Source organism: Stegastes partitus, unplaced genomic scaffold (genome assembly GCF_000690725.1).
Source record: "Stegastes partitus isolate 25-593 unplaced genomic scaffold, Stegastes_partitus-1.0.2 Scaffold1233, whole genome shotgun sequence".
In the NCBI taxonomy this organism is placed as follows: Eukaryota; Metazoa; Chordata; class Actinopteri; family Pomacentridae; genus Stegastes; species Stegastes partitus.
The window spans coordinates 71,557-90,609 of record NW_007578964.1 but is presented as its reverse complement, the minus strand read 5'-3'; the positions used below and the strand labels follow the sequence as shown (position 1 = coordinate 90,609).

Genomic DNA, 19,053 nt, shown 5'->3' with positions numbered 1-19,053 from the left:
GCATCTTAATAAACAAAATAATAACACAAAAGGCATCACGTCCTCCATAGAGGCCTGATAATGAGGATATTCACGATATCAAGGCTCATTTTTGACTTTTTTTTTGACTGAAAACATCAAATCTCATTCGTTGCAGCAGCAAATCAGGAATAAACACAAAAACGGGTTTCTGCATTTTCTGTATCATCAACTGAAAACACGTGAATCGTGTACTGTAGCTACTTCGTTTATGGATATTAGTAAAGTACAGTTCCTGTTATGCTGCTGCCTGAAAAATTTACGCTGCAAATTATGTTGTTTTCGAGGTAACGTAGTGGGAAAATATTTAACAACAAGCGCCGATGGAGTTTCTTTACTGTCGTCTTCGCTGCTAACGCTGCTGTTCGCTAGCAGCGACGGTGCTAACGTCTTCGGTTGCTAACCGTTAGCGGCATTCGAACAGATCAGGTTAACTGTGCAGCATCAGTTACCATGGCGATGTGGCAGGTTGGAAGCAGCCTTCATAGCACCTAAAACTGGTTTTAAGCTCCACACACCTTCGTAAGCCAATAATCTGGCTTCGTAGTAATATTTATATACTTTCATACCTACATTCCATAATTCTGACAACAGCTGGGCCACCGGTGTTAGCTAATGTGGTAAAATGTACATTTTCATGACGTAATTATTCCCAAAATCGTCGTTATGTGGAAATGACAATAAACAAACTTGAATCTTGAAGCTAACTCTGGAACTCAGACGTGTCAAAATCAAACAAAATATGCGAGAATATGTTTGTTTTGTAAATAAATACAGTTTTCCGGTGATTTTATTGGATAGTTTCTATAAAAATCTGTAAAATAGCAGCAAGTTGTTTGAACCAAACCAGAACTAAAACAACTATTTAAATGCTGTTTGACCATATCTGGTAGAAGTTCATGTAGAAAACACTCAGAACAAGTAGACTTTAAAGAGATAATGATGATTAGATTAACAAACATGATGGCGCATTACAGACGAGTACTTCAAGAACAATTGGAAAGGGGACAATCCAACAGCTCTGTCGGTTTCTGACTGATAAAAAGGAGCCATTTTAGTGATATTATGGAAACTTGTTCAATGACAGACTTGAAGCAGCTGTAGTTTGGCCTCCCGTCATACCAGGAAGTGGCAGAACAGAGGCGTCACATGGACCCTGCTGCTTGAAACCATCGCTCCTACAGCAACAAGGAGCCACAGCTGTGAGTCCATTATGCTGGTTTTTATGAAAACATGGTTGCGTAATGATGCATTGGGCATGTTTGTCCTGTGTGGAGAACAGAGAGGGGGCAGGGGCATTAAAAACAGTTCACTTTGCAATGAAAACTGAGCAACTCCACACAGCAATATGTTCAACGCAGCCGTTTAAGTCCAGCGAGGACGCCGGGACGTTTCCTTCCAGGATGCAAATACTGACACGGTCGCCGAATCAATCAGCGCTCACGTCTCCTGCGGCGCGGATTTAATTACATCTCTATTAGGAGATAGCCAAACAATAAAAGCCCGCATCACAAAAGGAGTTAAGGAGGAAGCAAACGGCCCAAAGATCAGGACTGACGGCTGCAACAAAAGGACCTCCATCAGCAGCGCCGATGCAGCGGGACACAAAGAGGCCGCGGGCTTCAGCCACAGACAGAACCGACACCGACTCCAAATACCAGCCCGCAATGAAAGTGCGACTGGAGACGACTTGAATAGCACAGCGCCAGAGCTCTGGAGGGAGTCCGACAGAAGTACAGGCCCAGGAAATGTCTTTTACTGAAGTCAGGAGCATCTGCAGATCTGCACCGATACAAAGAAGAAGTCTCTAAAGTCTCACACGGCTTTATATTGATTTTACATCAATTAACTGACACACCTGCTTAAAAAATAATCCTCAGTGAAGGTTAATCCTTTTATGACACTGTAAAAAAAAAATTAATAAATATCTGGCAGTGAGAGAGCCACAAAAATAAAAACTTAAATGTTCAAAAAACTGCAAAAACACCAAAAATTACACCAAATATTTGTAAAACAATCACATTTTTAGTTGATTTAAACACAGTAAAACTCTCATTTTAAGGCCACACTTCATAAAAGAATGAATTATTATTTGTAAAAATACAGAATTCTAATTGTGATCAGTATTTACAGTTAACATGTAAACGATTACTTCTCTGTGATTTTAATATTATCTGTAATTCAACAAAACGGAAAATGTGGAACATAACAGTTTAAAAAAATTCACCATTTTTCATTCTTTAATTCACACAGTTATTCTTTTAACTTATTTCAATTGAAAAAACTCTTTCAATTTATTTTCTGATGTAAATGCAGTAAATAAATGGTGTAATTTCACAGTCAAACGTTGTAAAACAATAAATTACCATCTTCAAAAATATTGATTTTTACACTTTTAATGTGGACGTTATTTACAATTTTGAGCATTTTTTTTTTTTACATCAACATGTAAATTGATCATTTTTTGTGTGATTTTTCTAGATATTATCTGTAATTTAAGAAACCAGTTAAATTATTTCAGATTTTTTTATCTTTAATGTACAAAATCTTAAATAATGGAAAACATCTTTAGCTGATTTAAATACAACATTATGTGTCATTATGAAAATGTCACATCGTCAAATATTGTAAAAGAAAAAAAAAAACATTTGTGAAAATACAGACTTTTGATGTGATCATTATTTCCAGTTTTTGTCTGTTTTTAGTCAGCAAGTCATTTTTCTCTGTGATTTTCTTTATCTTTAATTTATCATAACAGGGAAAATCTGTAAAATTGCAGTTAAAATATATGATATAAATTATTATATATATATTTACAAATTTAAATACTTTATATACAAACTTTTTCTTTCAAATAATGCTAAATATCTGTAAACTAATAATATTTTCAGCTGATGGAAATCCAACAAAACTGTAGTTTTATGATCACACATTGTAAAAATATAGATTTTTCATCATAATTTAGAGTTTGAACCTGTTATTTATTTACAGTAAAACTATAAATGAATACTTTTTGCAGTGATTTTTACTAAATAGCATCTACAAATTAACAAAACAGGAAAAAATTTTAAAACAGCAGCAAGTTGTTCAAAATAACTTATCATGTGGTTTCATTTTCAGTCTAATATACCAGCAATTATCCAACATTTTACAACTAAAGCAAAAAAACGGTTTATTTTTTGGGTTACTTTTTTAAATTCATGCAGATAACGGTGATTTTTAGAGACATATCACATAGATTTGGTTACATTTCCAAACAGAACTGTGGGAATCGTGACAATCCTACAGGTCTGTGAGCTTTTATAGTTTCTGGCTCTTATTTTCTTGGCTTTTTTTTTTTAAAGATATCATGTCTTTTACACCCAGTGGCTGTTATTGGAGTTCATGGTGTCATTTTTAATTTGAGTCTCTGATTCTAAGCAGCGGTTTCTTTAATCCAAGACAGTTTTCTCGGTTGGGAGCCAGTGAGGTGACCTCAGACGTTAGCAGAAGCTCCGTCAGCTTCTTGGAGAAAGTCGCTCCACGTATCAGAGGGACAGGCAGAAAATAAATAAGAAGAAAAAAAGGCTGCAGCGGCGTGTTTGTGTCGCGGGTTATGAGAGCCGAAGCAAAGTGAAGTGAACCAAACAATGTGCACATTCTGCTTTGTTGAGTCCGTCGCCGGCTGATGGCTCGGTAGCAAAATGTCAGCAGATATGGGGCTGATGTGAGGGAGCTGGTGAGGCTTTCAGGTGCAGCGTTTGTGATGTAAGACTCCGATAGACCCTGGAAGTCATCAGCAAGCTGCTGGTGTCCTCTGGTGAATGCTACGTATGAGCAGCGAGGTGGACGAGAAAATGATTTGTTTGCTCAAGTTCAGGTAGCAGCCACGTAAACAACACGTCCTTTTCACGGCTGCCACCTCCGTCTGAACAAGTGTTTCCTGTCACTTCCTGTTTTGGTGCGACCACTTCCTGCTCTCTGCCTTATCTGTACTCAGAAACAAACTGCAGATAGAGGTTGTGCAATTATTAACACGCTGGATCGTGCACATAATCTGTCTTCCTCCTGCGAGTTCAGAACAACCTCAGAGTAACAGAAGCTGCATTTCGTAGAAGCCTCCAAAGATTTCCTGTTTTTCAAAGACGCCGCAACAGTACGAAGCAAAGACATCAGCCTGAGCTCTGGGCACAGGGAAAAAAAACTCAATCAATATGGTAAAACTCCTCACGTAAATTAGCCAAGATGCCGTAAAGGACCACTCTCTCCCAACAGATGGGAACCAATTAGCCACCTGACTCCCAGAAAACACTTGGGCAGCCGCGTGGAGCCGAGATGCAAATGAAGCCGAAGGGGAGAAAAAGGTGGAAGCGGACCTGCCGGCGTCCTGGGAGAGGACGAATTAATGAGGGAGGCGGCCGAGGTGCGCTTTTGGAAAGTGGAAGGAGAATAAAGAGGGAAATGATGTATGGAGGGCTGCGCTGAAGGTCCCCGGAAAGGTTACCGAGACGCCGGGCGGAGGTCGAACACACCCGACGACGGAGAGCGGCGGCTAATCCTGAAGTCAACAACGACTCGACTCGTGTTAAACTCTGAGTCAACGGGAAACCACCGATCTAGTTAATCTTGGCATGTTTATTTAAATGATGCACTGACTAGCAGAGGCCGGTAGCGCTGCAGAACATCACAGCTACCAATCCCAATGTCATATAGAGCTGTTAGCAGATTATCCAAAGGTTCCCCAGTTGATGAGTCCAAGCATCACAGTGGCAGCATTTTCCCTCCAATCTAAATCAATTATCAGCACTTTCAAGCACCTCAAAGGCTTTAAAATCATCAAGAATCCAGGGCGGTACCCAACCAAAAACAATCTCTTAGCAGCTTAACATCCAAGTTCCAACCAACCACCTCCAGATGAACTGAATGTTCCACCGGACACTCCACCAGCTAGCCTTACTAGCTCAAATGAAATAGAAATGAGCATAAAACCTTAATACTAGCAGCATGTTAAAGAAGTTTAAGCTGGTTATGTTACACTGAGGACCTGCTTCACCAAACACACGCCCATAGTTAAAATATACGAGGCAGTTCCAACACAAACAAGCTAGCTGCTGTTGGTTGTTGAGTTTACGTTGTCCGTTTACACAAAGCGCAGCCACACCGACGACTTCTCTGGAGCCGACTGCAATAAACATTCCTCAGATGAGTAGATTAGATAAGACCGTCTCCGTTAGACTGGGGGAGTTCAAAGGTACGACAAGGCGGGGGTGTTCACAGGTCGTCTGATCCTCCTGCTGCCTCAAATAATGGTTTAATCCTGGAAGGCTTTTGTCCAATGGGTTTGAGTAAAAACGTATTAACCAACCGACAACCTGACAGCTCTGTAGGAATCACATTGTTATGCTTTTACACTGAAATGTCGACACAGTTCTTTTTTTGCAATAGGGGTCATAGCATTAGCGGCCATGCTTAGCTAGCTAGCTTGACCATCAACTAATTGCATCAAGATTGCCAGACAGACGCCACAATTATGTATTTATACCTCGTTATGAAGCGGACCCAACAATATGAAGGCTCTGCTTTGTTGAGACAGCTTAGCGGCTAACGCTAGCTGACAAACATCACTGCTAGCAGACAAATGTGAGACTTTCAGTTTGTGACCACTTCAAACTGATTATCTAAACGGACTCGCCTGCAAACAAGGTGCAACGATTAATCAATTAGCTGTTAACTGTGCTGATTGTCCAATAATTGGTTTCTGTAATTAGTTGAGGGGAGAAAAAAATCCAGGTTCTTAAATGTGAATATTTTCTGGTTTCTTTCCGTCAGTGACGATAAACTGAATGTATTTGGGTTGGACTGATCCATGTTTTTCTTCATTTTCTGGCATTTTCTGAGCGATCAATCAGAAAAACAAACCAAACCAGAGCTGTTTGAGATTTCTGGCCTCGCTCGCAGCGCGACTCTCCAGACTGAAGCACGCCAACAATTACTGGATGGACTGACGACAAACTTGGTACAGATACATCTAAATCGCTAAGAAAACACTACATGCAGATAATTATATTTACACGACTTAAACAGATACAGACGACTGTATTTACATTTAGAGCAGCAGGGATTAGTCCAGTTATCGGTTAGTCAGCTGCCAGAAAACGGACTTTAATTACGTTTGTTCAGCAAAATGCCAGATATGTAGTGTATTTTAGGTTCCTGGATGTTAGAATTAGCTGTAAAACTTGCTTTTCATGGGTTTTAGACTGCTGGTAGTTTTATTTTTTCATTGTTTTAGATGTAAGACTTAATCAGTTAGTCTTATATCCAGTCATCTTTAACAGGACATCATTCCTAATAGTAATAAATACTCTAATTGTCTTTATCTCCAGCACCATGAGCAGGTCAAGACCAATATCTAAACATCTACACAACGAACTGGTGCAACGAAATGCTTCCCAGATGAAGAATCCAACCAACGTTGGAGATCTATTTTCCACATTTTGGGCTTTTAGAAAAGTCTTTTCATACGTGTGGCATTGGTTTAAACCACATTCAGTACACATGTTCATGTTCTCACCTTCAACTTTTCCACTTTTGAGTAACTACCTGCCAAAATAGTCACACTCATTCATGTAAGTCTTGCAAAAAACATTATTAAATATCATCTGAACCCGCACCTCTAATCTTGACCTGCAACCAGCACAGAATAACTCAGTGAAGCTTTTCTGATGCCAAACTCCCCAAAATCAGATTTCAGCTATCTCACGTCCGCCCAAGAGCACCAGAGGAAAAACAGCTGGAGTAAGATGCCGGGACAAGTTAAGCCGTGAATGTATCTGGGGCTCAGCAAACTCAGTGTTTACCTTCATTCCCTCTGAGCGCTCGCACACGGCAGGCGAGATAAAGCCAAGCAAATATTGGGAAGTGTGGGTGATATAAGGCGACACACGCCCCCAGAGGTTTAGTGGCGCCGGATGCATAGAAATACATTCGGCGCGGGGATGTTTACAGCGTTCCCCGAGAAGAGCGTGCTTTTAATTTAAACTGCGTTTCCGTTCTAGTGTTCCCTGCTGTGTTTTCTAGCAAACAGAGAAGTCGTAATTCAAATTCAAATGAGCAGCTTGATTTTTACCACAAATTAGACTCCACCTGGGACCCCGAATTTAGTCCAATTAGGGATTCGGTGTGCATTCTACACCCTTTGTTATCCTACAGTATGTGGCCAAAAGTATGTGGACGCTGTAACATTATGCGGGACGGCTGAGCATCTTTCTTCCAAGAGAACAGCTCAGTTTATCCCAAAGGTGCTGGATGGGATTAAGTTCAGGGCTCTGGAGTTCTTCTAGGTCATGAAACACGGGATGCTGTTGATACTTGTGAGCATTTTGTTGAAAATAGTATTTTACGACAAAGCATTAGAAGCTTTCTGTCACTGGAGCTCAGCCCAAAGCATTAAGAACCTTCTGAATTCCACCTTTTTCTGGCTGTTTTTATTTTTCTTTTCTCACATGTTTTTCCTCACTACAACATAAACTCATGCACCTCTATGGAAACAGCATGACTACAAGTAGGGAGAACTTATAAATGTCTTTTGTGCAGCATAATACAGTTAAAATCCCATAAATCATGTTTATTTTTTACAAAATCTGAAAAAGCATAGACTCAACATTTTTCCAATCATGGAAAAACATATTTTACTGCTTATATTTTTAATTTATTTCCATCCTTATCCTACCTGCTCTGTTTAAACACAGCCTGCAGTTCATCCTAATCCAGCTAACAAGCCCCTGAGTTCTGGGACTTGACCGTTGGTCGCAGTTAAGTCACTACTTGCTTTACGGTTGTGCCAAGGAGGACAAAATGTTATTATTTTTGCAGAAGCTGACTACTGCAAACCATTTAATTTTGGTATTTTTTTTAAAGGAGATATCGAGAACAAAGTGATTTTATTGAGATATTATCATTGTAAGCTAAGATTTGGCCACGTTTTCCAACAAAACATCACGCCTCAGATGACTAGAGCTGTTTAAAAGTTGAAAATCTGACAATTCAAAAATAATTTGGGTGTTTTTGGGGGTTGATTGGGTTAAAACTATCCAAGGCCAGTAACCTAAAGTAACCCCTGTCCACATACTTTTGACCATTTGTGTTGAGGGAACATATAAACCAGTGGTCAACGTCAAAATTAGCATTAAGAAAGGTCGGGTTTGTTGCATTGTATCACCTTCAGCAGGCATTCATGATGTTTCCAGCAGCCCTGTAGATTTCCCCACGTGCAAATGAAAGTGCTTCAGGATTTTGCATAAGTTCCTTATCTAGTTCCAACGACTTGAGCAAATAAACCCGAGTGATGCACATGAACTACCGAGATAACCATTTTCTTGGCAGCTCTTCCTCGTTTTGCTTAAAAAACAAAAGGCCGCAGTGTCTCGGAGAAATGCTTCGACGGCTTTTAAAATCCCGGCGACGCCAAATCTGTGAGCCGTTTAAGAAGAACGCGTCCTGTTTCTGTTTGTTTGTTTGTCCAGGTGAGAATGGTGCCACTTGGACCTGAAAGTCTGAGGCCTCCTTAATCTCAAACTGTATAACAGCCCCATAAAATCCATCACTCAGACTGCAATCAGATTTGTTTTAACTACCCGCCTCTCGCTGCCAAACGCTCTAATCTGGCAGGTTGACAGGTTGCCACGGCGCTGTCCAATAAACAAGCAACTTATGAATTCATGTGACTGTTGTTTGGAGGAACGTCTTATAATCAGCCAGTGTTAAAAACAGAACGGCAGGAATGTAAACCTCCCTGCGATAGCTTTCTCCAAAGAATATAAACTGTGTGAGCTGGGAACAGATATCATTTATCTCTCAGGAATGTTAGTGTAAGATTGTGCCGTTGACTGAACTCTTACATTAAACGAACTGTTTGTCCTCCTGCCTTCACTCTGACATCCTGTTGTTAACCTGTTTGCACAACATCCCCTCCTGATGAGTGACAACACTGATCCCGGTTCATTTAGTGCATCTGACAAGCGACGCTAATGACGCCGCAAAGTGGACTAAAAATGACTGTTGAGAATAAAAACCAGGTTTTTACCATGACTTAACTAAACACAGGTCAAACCACACTAACTAGTTCTTAACTAGAGATCAGTTTAAACTAAATATTTACACTCACTAGCGGTAAGGCAATTGATAAAGCAGACTTAAGCTTGCTAATATATGACTAGCTTAAACAAAGCTAACCACTAACAAAGCTAAAGTCAGCGTGCTAATTTGTAGCCTGTTTAGAGTGAGCTAACTAAACCAAATGACAAAGCTAACGCTAGCTTGCCATTACATGACCCACTTAGAGAGGCCTAACTGAACCAACTGACAAAGCTAATGTTAGCTTGGGATTAGATGACGTGTTTAGAATGAGCTACATGAGCCAACTAACACAGCTAATGTTAGCTTGCTAACATATGACCCACTTAGAGTTAGCCAACTGCAGCAACTGACAAAGTCAATGATATCTTGCTAATACATGGCCCGCTAAAAGTAACTGAACCAGCTGAAAAAGCTAAGCTAGCTTGCCACTGCATGACCCATTTAGAGAGAGCTAACTGAAGCCAGCTGACAAAGCTAATGCTAGCTTTCTATTAAACGTCACGTTTAGAGTGAGCTAACAGAACCAACTGACAAAGCAAATGTTAGCTTGCTAATAAATGTCCTGATTAAAGAAAGCTAGCAAAGGAAATTGACAAAGCTAATGATAGCTTGCTTACATATGACCCACCTAGAGTAAGCTAACTGAACTGGGAGACAAAACTAATGCTAGCTTGCTAACAAATGATCCATTTAGCGAGTTTAGTGGTGCAACTAACAAAGCTAATGTTAGCTTGCTAATATATAATCCACTGAGAAATAACTAACTAAACCAAGAGACAAAACTAACATTAGCTTGCTAATAAATTAAATGCTAACAAAGCCAATGTGACGCTGCTAATACATGACCCACTTAGAGAGGGTTAGCTAAGGCTAGCTTGCTAATGTGCAAGTAAAAGGTAAAAGATGGAAAACGCTGAACATATCTGACTTAAAACTTGATCAGTGCTGTTTAAAAATGAAATACACATTAAATGATACAACAAAAATAGCATCTGGAGTGCTAAATTAATAAATAACCTCTAGTACATTAGCATAATTGGCATTTTCCAAAGTGTATGGATAGTTTTAACATGCATTCTAATTTAGTAAGTCACTAGTTAAATTAAATGCAACAATGGTTTAGGAACAAAGGTTTCTCTTTTTATCGATCGGTTTCTGCTAATTTCACTGAAAATGTGTTTATCTGTATGTATATTTATTAGTGTTGTAGTTGAGTAAATTTGGATCCGTGCAACACAGCTGTGGCGCCGAGCACGTACAGGTGCTCCGTCTCTGGTTCAGCTACAGCCAGGAGCCTTTGCTGAAAGCCAAACTTCTGTCTTTGCACTTGTTTCCTAACCGCCTCTCCACTGTTGAAGGTCCAACGAAGGCAAAAAAGGAAAGAGAAAGAAAAATAAATGCATTCATCAAGCTAAAGAAAATCCTTGATTCTACATTTTCCGTGACGCAAATGGCTCCTTTCACCGCAAACTAATGGCTTCCGAGCAACGTGGCTCCTTTGCTTCATGTCGAAGCAGAAGCTGGGTTTTTTTTCTTCTGTATTTTGCATATTAATGTGTGTTTACACAGAACAGCAGACACTAAATCTACAAAGTAAGTGTGAGAAACAAAGAGATGATTGGGGAATTCTGCCACGGGGGCCTTCTGCTTGGTTTATCCGGCTACAATCACAATCTTTAAATCCTTTGTTTCGTCCAAACAGCACAATTCGAGGGTCAATTACAGACGTTTAGCTGCACTAACAGACTGTAATCTGCTGGATGTCATCATGGCAGTGAGACACAAAGACATGAACAACAAAGAAGCAGGAAAAGGTTTACTGCTCCGAATCAAAGCGGCACTAAATCTCATTCGGATACTTTAATCCTGCAGCAATAAGTGAGACTTGACACGAGACCTGGTGAAGAATGCAGCGAGTGGAAGCAAACTTTAAATTTAGATTTGTGGCGAACAGCAGTTTCGAAATAATTTGCACACAAAAAAACAAAAACAACACATGCACAAGAAGAAGGCCGGCCTGTGGCACAGCTGGAGCGCTGATCAATCCTGCATCTGAAAGCACAACGGAGACAAGAGCCACTTATATTTCATTGTCTTTACACTCCTGCTCCAGGGGAGGATGAAAGTCAATGTTACACTTAAAAAGAAAAAGACAAACAACAGATTGTAAGTGGAGGAGATTGCAGCACGGTGTGAGATAAAAGTCTCACTCAAAACACAATCAATTCCTGTTTGCAAGAATGCAGAAGTGAGCTGAAGCCCAAAGCAGGAGCAGAACAATGGTGCCAAGTGGTCACCAAGCAGCACAAAGGAGGTGTGACAGAGGAGCAGAGAAGTTCATCTCAAGTGCATTCATCAACATTTGCAAAAAAAATAAAAATGCAAACATGTTCCAGCATCTGCAGGTAAACGTTGCGCTGCAGGAGCACAACACGCACGCAAAAGTGTGCAGACAAAAGCCAAACAACAGGGATGCTGCTCCCAGCGTCAAACACAAAGCAACCCGCCCCATCGGAAAGAACTTGTTTCCTCAACGCTCCGGAGCCCGTCCGCCAGACTCCGTGCAGAAAAAGACCGATTTAAGGACGCGGGGAGAAGGGAAGCAGCGCTCACCTTTTGTCGGTTCCTCCGTCTGGCTGGCTGTCAGCGGGTGTCTGCCCTCCTCCTCCTCCGCTCCTCCGCGCCTTTAAACGGGGCAGCAGCAGCAGCAGCAGCAGCAGAGGCGGCGGTTGCGAAATCGCTGGTGCGCTCTCGCTCGGTGGGCGGCGTGGCTCTTCCTTCACTGTTTTTCTTGCAATGTTTCCAACCAGCGAGGACGCGGAGAAGCCCTCCCACTGCTCCCACTCCTCCTCGGAGCGGATCCGCCCTCTGGCTGCCACGGGAGGACGGAATAATGTGCACAGACGCATCAGAGGCTGCGGGGTTTCTGGATCAAACCGGGCGGACGCGGTGGGAGTGTGGCCGAGCAGGAGTCCTGCTGCACCGCTGCGCTCCGGTGGCTCCGGCTGGTGGCTGTGACTGCACTGCAAAAAAAAAAAAAAAGAAAAACATGTCCATCCTGACGAGGCTTCAGTCTGGCACACAGTTTTAAAGTGGAGGCGCACACAAGGGGGCACAGTCTGTCCTTTTAAACAAGTGCCATTTCTTTTAATATTCATTTAGTTGGGACATGTTTGTCCCCGCTGAGCCACTTTCAAGCCCAACTAGAGCAGTTAACCCAAAATCCCCCCAATGGTTGACCCACTTTCACCTCTGCTGGCCTCAGTTGTACCTTCAAGGTCCAAGAGCCTCTTTTTATTCCCAGTACAAACACTTACTTATTGGTGAAATGCCCCTCTGGTTGCTCCAAGTGCCCTGATGTCCAAATAGCATAAATACGGCACTTCCTGTTGTTTTGGTCACTCAAATGCCCCTGTAGATGACGCGGCTAAATATCCCTTCCATTACCCAAATGTCTACTCAAGTGTTCCACATTTTTACCCAAATACCCTTCGCTATACATCTTATTCTTAAAATGCCCATGTGGACGGCCCAAGTGCCCCCTTTTCAGTCCTAATGGACCTCTAGTAACTAATTTCTTCGATAATTTGCCCCTCTGGTTGCTCCAAGTGTCCAAATACCCCTCCGGTCAGCATGAAAACTGCACTTCCTGTTGTTGCTGTTTTGGTTGCTCAGTTGCCCCTGGAGTTGACCTTCCTTTCAGCTCAGATGGGACTAAATACCCCTTTGATTACCCAAATGTCTTTCCTGTCCCCCAATTGTTCTACATTTCTGCCTAAACATTCTTCTCTATACTTACTTCTTGTCCCCGTTTTTCAGTCCAAATGGACCTCTAGCAACTTATTTCTTTGATAATTTGCCCCTCTGGCTGCTCCAAGTGCCCTGATGTCCAAATACCCCCCTGGTCAGCATAAATACTGCCCTTCTTGTTGCTTGACGTTCTTATTTTGGTTGTTCAAATGCCCCTGTAGTCGGTCCAACTGATAGTACCAGGACCTTGTATGTGTTGTACGAGCTAAACTGATGGCTCGAATTGCCCCATGACCCTCTTTTCACCTCAAACGGGGCTAAATATCCCTTTGATTACCCAGATATCTTTCCTGTTACCCAAGTTTCCCACATTTATACCCAAAAACTCTTCTCTATACTTACTTCTTGTTGCTAAAATGCCCTTGTGGATGCCCAAGTGCCCCCTTTTCAGTCCAAATGGATCTCTAGTAACTTGATAATTTGTCCCTCTGGTTGCTCCAAGTGCCCCATGACCCTCTCTTTAGCGGGGCTCAATATCGCTTCGATTACCCAAATGTCTTTCCTGTCACATTTCTGCCCAAATACTCTTCTCTAAACTCACTTCTTGTTGCTAAAATGCCCCTCTGGTTGGTCTAAATGCCCCTTCTTCAGTCCAAACACCTCTTTAGTCACTTATCTATTGATCAAACACCCCTCTGGTTGCTCAAAGTGCCCCTCTTTTCAGCCCTAATGCCCCTCTGTTCAACATAAATGCTTCTCTAATTATTTCTTTCTTGTTGCTGAAATGCCCCTGTGATGGATTCAAATGTCCCTTTGGTCAACCCAAGTGCCCCTTTCACTATTTTGTCGGGCTGACATTGATCCTCTGGTTCAAACATCCAGTCTTTTCTGACCAACTCAACCTGGATTGACCATCTACCCCAGTCATCCTGTCAAATAAGCCTACTGCCCCATTTGTTAGCCTAAATACCCCTCTGGTTACCTGTCCTGCCATCCAATTGGCACACTAATACGTCCATGGGTCTTACAGTTTTTTGCCCAATTACACCTCTATACGCTTTTGTCTTGTTGCTAAAATAGCTTTGAGGTTGGTCCAGGTTTCCTATTGGCCACCCAGATGCTTTTATTGTAGCTAGAATGCTACTTCTCATTGCCCCTGTGTCCATTCTTTCTGCCCTCTGGTTACCCCATATGCATTTATGTCCTTAAAATGCCCCTCTGGTTGGTAAAATCATCCTTTCTGATCAACCTAAATACCCCGCTGGTCGACCTAGAAGCCTCTCTGTCCACCCAAGTGTCTTCATTATCAGACATTGCTTTCTCTAAACACACACAGATATTTCCCAGTGTCACATAGCATCACTTTAGTAGCAAAAATTACAGAAAAAACACAATCTTTGCATATTATTTAAGCTTAAATGACCTTTAAAGTTGGATATGGCTGCAATGTGTTGCTGCTTAGCTAGTTGGCTAAACACGTCTAGACTGATTCACCTTATTTATCCAGAGAAAACGAAAACCTTCACAATAACACCATCAGGCACTCAGCTAGTAAAAGAGGATGCCATTAAACACAACAGATTAGAGGAGAGTGGAATATTGCTGTATTATCTCAAAGGAGATTAAAAAGAATACCAGAAATAATGATAAAGTCTGCGTCCCGCTCCTCTGAGAGCACTACGGGAATAATAAAAAGAGAAACAGCTCTGATTTGTTTGAGAAAAAACAGGATTTGAGAATTAAACGTGATGACCAGAGTGTAATTAAAAGTAGCGGCAATTACATTTCATTAGAAGATGAGTGAGATACATGCAGGGGAGGCTCACAGTTTGGAGTAAAATTATTACCGTGAACCCTGAGGATGCATTTAACACGATGCTATATTTATATGTGCGTGTGCTGGAACGTGTTGGAAGCCACCTGAGCTGCAGGCCTGAGCTTCGGTCCCTCTGGAGTTCGCTGATAGTATCGCTGCAGCGTAAGCAGGCTTTGATATATTTGCTTTAATTATGGAGGATAATGAATTTAAATTTGTGATGCACCGAGGCTCTGAAATGGCAACCCACCCCTGGAGTCCGTAAATGCCTGCTACCGCTTCAGGCTCCCGGGGAGTTTGGGAAATCTTATCCAAGATTGAGCTAATGAAAATAGATCGGCCTCTGAAATGCTAATGTTGACTTTTGGTGCCTAAATCTGGCTGCAGCTCGTGGGAACTTCGCCGGTTCAAATGCATCGGTGGGTCTATAAAAAGAGACACAAACTTCTCCAGGGTATAGCTTACCCTCACGTGAACGCTGGAAGTTTTGTTCCTCGCTCGTGGACAAATTGCTCTGCAGGAAGCGGCAAATTGCGAGATCAAGCGTTTATTCTGTCAGAACGAGGCGAAGCTGTACTCTTGCCCCAATTTCTTACCTTTTCTTTCACTTAAAAAGAAAACACTAAAAAATTAGACAAAGCGTTCTCTCCATTGACATCCACACTCACTCCGTCCACCCACGTGCAGCCGAGCTCTGCTGGCAATTAATTAAAGGAACCACATGCACCGCTCAGCCGACTTGTCAGGCCTGCCAGTCATCAGCACGGCGTGACAATGATCTGACCATCGCCGGCTTAATTGGCATTCGGAGGACACACTCCTCTCCTCACTGTAGGCTAAATAAACACACCGCCGGGCAGGATGCAACCTTCAGTCCTCGTCTCTCCTGATCAATAAGCCTGCAATCGGCTGCATTTCTCAACCTGTGTGCCATCGTGTTGACGGAGCAGCTTTCTGTTTTTGTGCGTATCGACCGAAACAATTACAATTTCAAATCGGGGGAACTGCCAAGAACAATTGGAAACTTCCTCTGAGGGAAAAGTAGTTGTCTTTCTGACGGATAGTTTGGGGTTCTCGCTGAGAAGCGCCTCCTCTGCACCTCACGAACTAGACCCAACATGAAAAGTTGTTTAATGTAAAGATAGACATATAGGTGATATAGAAAGTTGACATTTTCCATGAGGATTTATGAAAACGCTTATGTCTCTTAGCATTTAGCTCAGCGAGGGGCTCGATATCCCTGATACGCCTCCTTCAGCTTGGCCAGCCTTCTTTGCTGTGTCTGTTGTAACACAAAGATGTCCTCCCTTGTGTACACCGTTCCTCCCACACTTGTACACGTCATTGGAAGTACATAAACACCCTCAACCACAGAGCTGCTAGGATTTGTTGCCACTCAGTACAGTGCATGTATGATTGATGAGTGAATCAGCATTTACTTGCGGACGTGTCGATCAATCATTTCGGCATAAATGTCAAATATAGTCTTGATACAAACAATATAATAGTGGACATCCCTTTTAAAACTGGCTTCATAGTGTTGTGGCCTGGAGTTCGACAGTGACCTCGACATTCTGACACCACTCATGCTTTGCTTGGATTGTGTGTCGTGTCTCATTGAACTTGAACTGAATGAAAACTTTTAATTCTAACGCTGGTGGTATAAAGTCTGCATCCATGAGTCCAAGAGGTTCCATGCATGGAACAGAGTCTTCCAAGTGGACTCCAAGGAGGCGAGGAAGTGCCATAAAAAAAAAAGGTTAGTTCATGGTAGCACTGATCGAAAGCTAACAGCGGACGCAGTTCTGTTCATACGATCGGAATGAGTCTCAGGAAGCTGCGATGTCCCTCATATTTAAGTTTAAAAAAATGAAAAACACAAGAAACTCTTTTGGATGTTTCTGAAAGGCTTTGGGGCTGCAAGGTGGCGCAGTTGGTAGCACCGTTGCGTTGCAGCTAGAAGGTCGCTGGTTTGCATTTCTGCGTGGAGTCTCCATGTTCTCCCCGTGCAGCGTGGGTTCTCTCCAGGTTCTCCGGCTTCCTCCAACACAGTCCAGAAACATGTTGAGGTTAATTGGTGATTCTAAATTGTCCGTAGGTGTGAATGTGAGTGTGCTTGGTTGTCTGTCTCTAAGTGTAGCCCTGTGATAGACTGGTTACCTGTCCAGGTGAACCTGCCTTCACCCTGAGTCAGCTGGGATAGACTCCAGCCCCCCATGACCCTAGTGAGGATTAAGTGGCATATAGATAATGAAAGGCTTGGACTTCTTACAGGGTATACAAGCTGGCTACAGATTGGACTGTAGCACCATGTCGACGATTTTTCCTGGTGGGTGTCGAGCACAGTGGACGGACACAGCACGGGATTTCTGGAGGATGTAGAACTTCAGACCATCTCGATTTGTTTCGAGCGTTTGCTTCTTGGCGAGTCGGAACAGTTTTAGCGCCGAGAGTCTGCAGACCTGGATCAGCGGACGTAGTGGGACTGCTGGAGAATTGCAGCGACTTCTTCAATTCATGATGTACGATGAAGATGTGGATGATGTATAGAAGCTTCTCGTGTAGCCTCAGCACAAAAACAATTTGCTTTGAGCACCAGTTGCTTCTTGGCGGATGTGCAATCGCCTTAATACCAGCCTTGGTCAGATGTTATGGATGAGCTCTCGGGTTATTATCGTTTGCTGCTTTAAAGTCTGTTTTCTCAGAATCTCTGCTCGTAGCTTGATGAGCATATTGTTATCACACTCAATAGGAAGGATGGAAACGCCACAAAGAAGCTCTAATAAAAATTGCAGTTGAAGCATCAGTATATTCCGTTTATTGCGTCAGCTTCTATCTGCCTGCTATATGATAATTTAATCAATTTCTTTCTTCTTCTGAGGGCGTTTGGGTGGATCTCAGTCTTCTGTCATCTCACGTGACCCCGAACTGAACCCACGATGCTGATATCAGGGCTTTGTGGAGGCCAAACCATGAGCCTCTCACGGATAAAGAACGGTTCTCTGTGGATGTTTGATTCCGATGAATCCAGGACCAATCGGACGCCTCCCAGATGGTGTTGCGTGACGGACGGACAAAGACGGACGTGTCAGTGTGCATCCTGTCAGTCGACGGGTTGCCTTTCAACGCCTCGTATGAAATGTGTGATATATAATAATAACAAAAAAAAAACAGACAGAGCACTCTCATTCCTGGAAAATTAGGTCAGCCGCTGAAGACTCCAAATGGCGCGGCGGCTGAGATGAAAGCCGGCGCACTTGTGTGGAAATTTTTCGCTGCCACTGTCGACTTTTTACATCACAAAGCATCAAACACCTGGTGCCACTCCGGGCTGAAAAGGGAGTAATTGAGGGAGGAGGGTGGGCCAGGCGGGGGCGTCGTCTTCTTCTTCTTCTTGTTCGCTGCAGCCATCCAGCATGTGCCTGTTGTGTAATTGTGTTCATAAGCAGTAGCGGCACAAACCCCCTCAAGCTTCCAGTGTTTCCAGCGAGTAAATAAAAGGTGATTCTCCTCCTGCAGGGATCAAACTCTTCAAAGGATGCAGCAAACCCCAACAACAAACCCCGACTCCCCTCCTCCCCGTCTTTCACTCACTATATAGACTGTCTTCTCTGCTTCCATGGGAGCTTCTAATTGCCTATTGTGCTCGCAGCTCGGCTGTCTGGCTGATGTGCAGTGACAAGCCGCATCCTCAGAAATGCCTCGAGCTTTACGTCTTTCACATGATTTCTCTCCCACACAAATCTCCTTCCCCCTCCCTCGAGTCTCTTGTAATGTAAAGCACATGTCAAGTGGAAGCGTAATGTATGTCGAGTGGAAAAGTCGGCGTGCATACCTTGTTCCCAGGACAGACTGCACGGAATAAGAGAAAGGGGGGAAAAAAAAAAAAAGTTGAGCAATTTGTCAGTTGTTCTCGTCGAAAAGAAGTTTCACAGAGTTGTTCTGCTCAGAAGCCGTTTCCACTCGGATTGAAAGTCTGGAAGGAAAGACAAAACAGCGTGGGAGAAGAAGCCTTTTATTCTCTCCCAAGAAGGATGTCAGCGATGCAGCGTACAGTCATTTTGACTCTGACTGTAAAAAAAAAGAAAAAAAAAATCTCACTTCAGCTGCTGCAGAAATGATAAAATCCTGCAAAGGCTTCACAGATTTCGCTCGTAGAATTAAAGAAATGTCTCGATGTGGCTTCTCAACTGAAGCTTTGGGTCATTATTAGAGATCAACTGATGAATTATCAGCGTTTCAGCAGATATGCAGGAGTTCTCTGCACTTTAATTAGAAATTCAAATGACAGTTTACAACCACTATTAAATGCATTACGGCAAGATAGAAATTTTAGTTTACGAAAATGAAAT

The 19,053-nt window shown here is 42.5% G+C and overlaps 1 protein-coding gene across 1 annotated transcript in view; it reads right to left on the bottom strand.

Moving 5' to 3' along the window:
• rnf152 (ring finger protein 152) overlaps positions 1-11,930 on the bottom strand; it is a 70,071-nt gene extending 58,141 nt beyond the window's left edge. The window contains exon 1 of the mRNA XM_008297659.1: positions 11,749-11,930. The gene's annotated coding sequence lies outside the window, so the exon portion shown is untranslated. The remainder of the gene's footprint in view (positions 1-11,748) is intronic.
• Between the last annotated feature and the right edge of the window lie 7,123 nt (positions 11,931-19,053).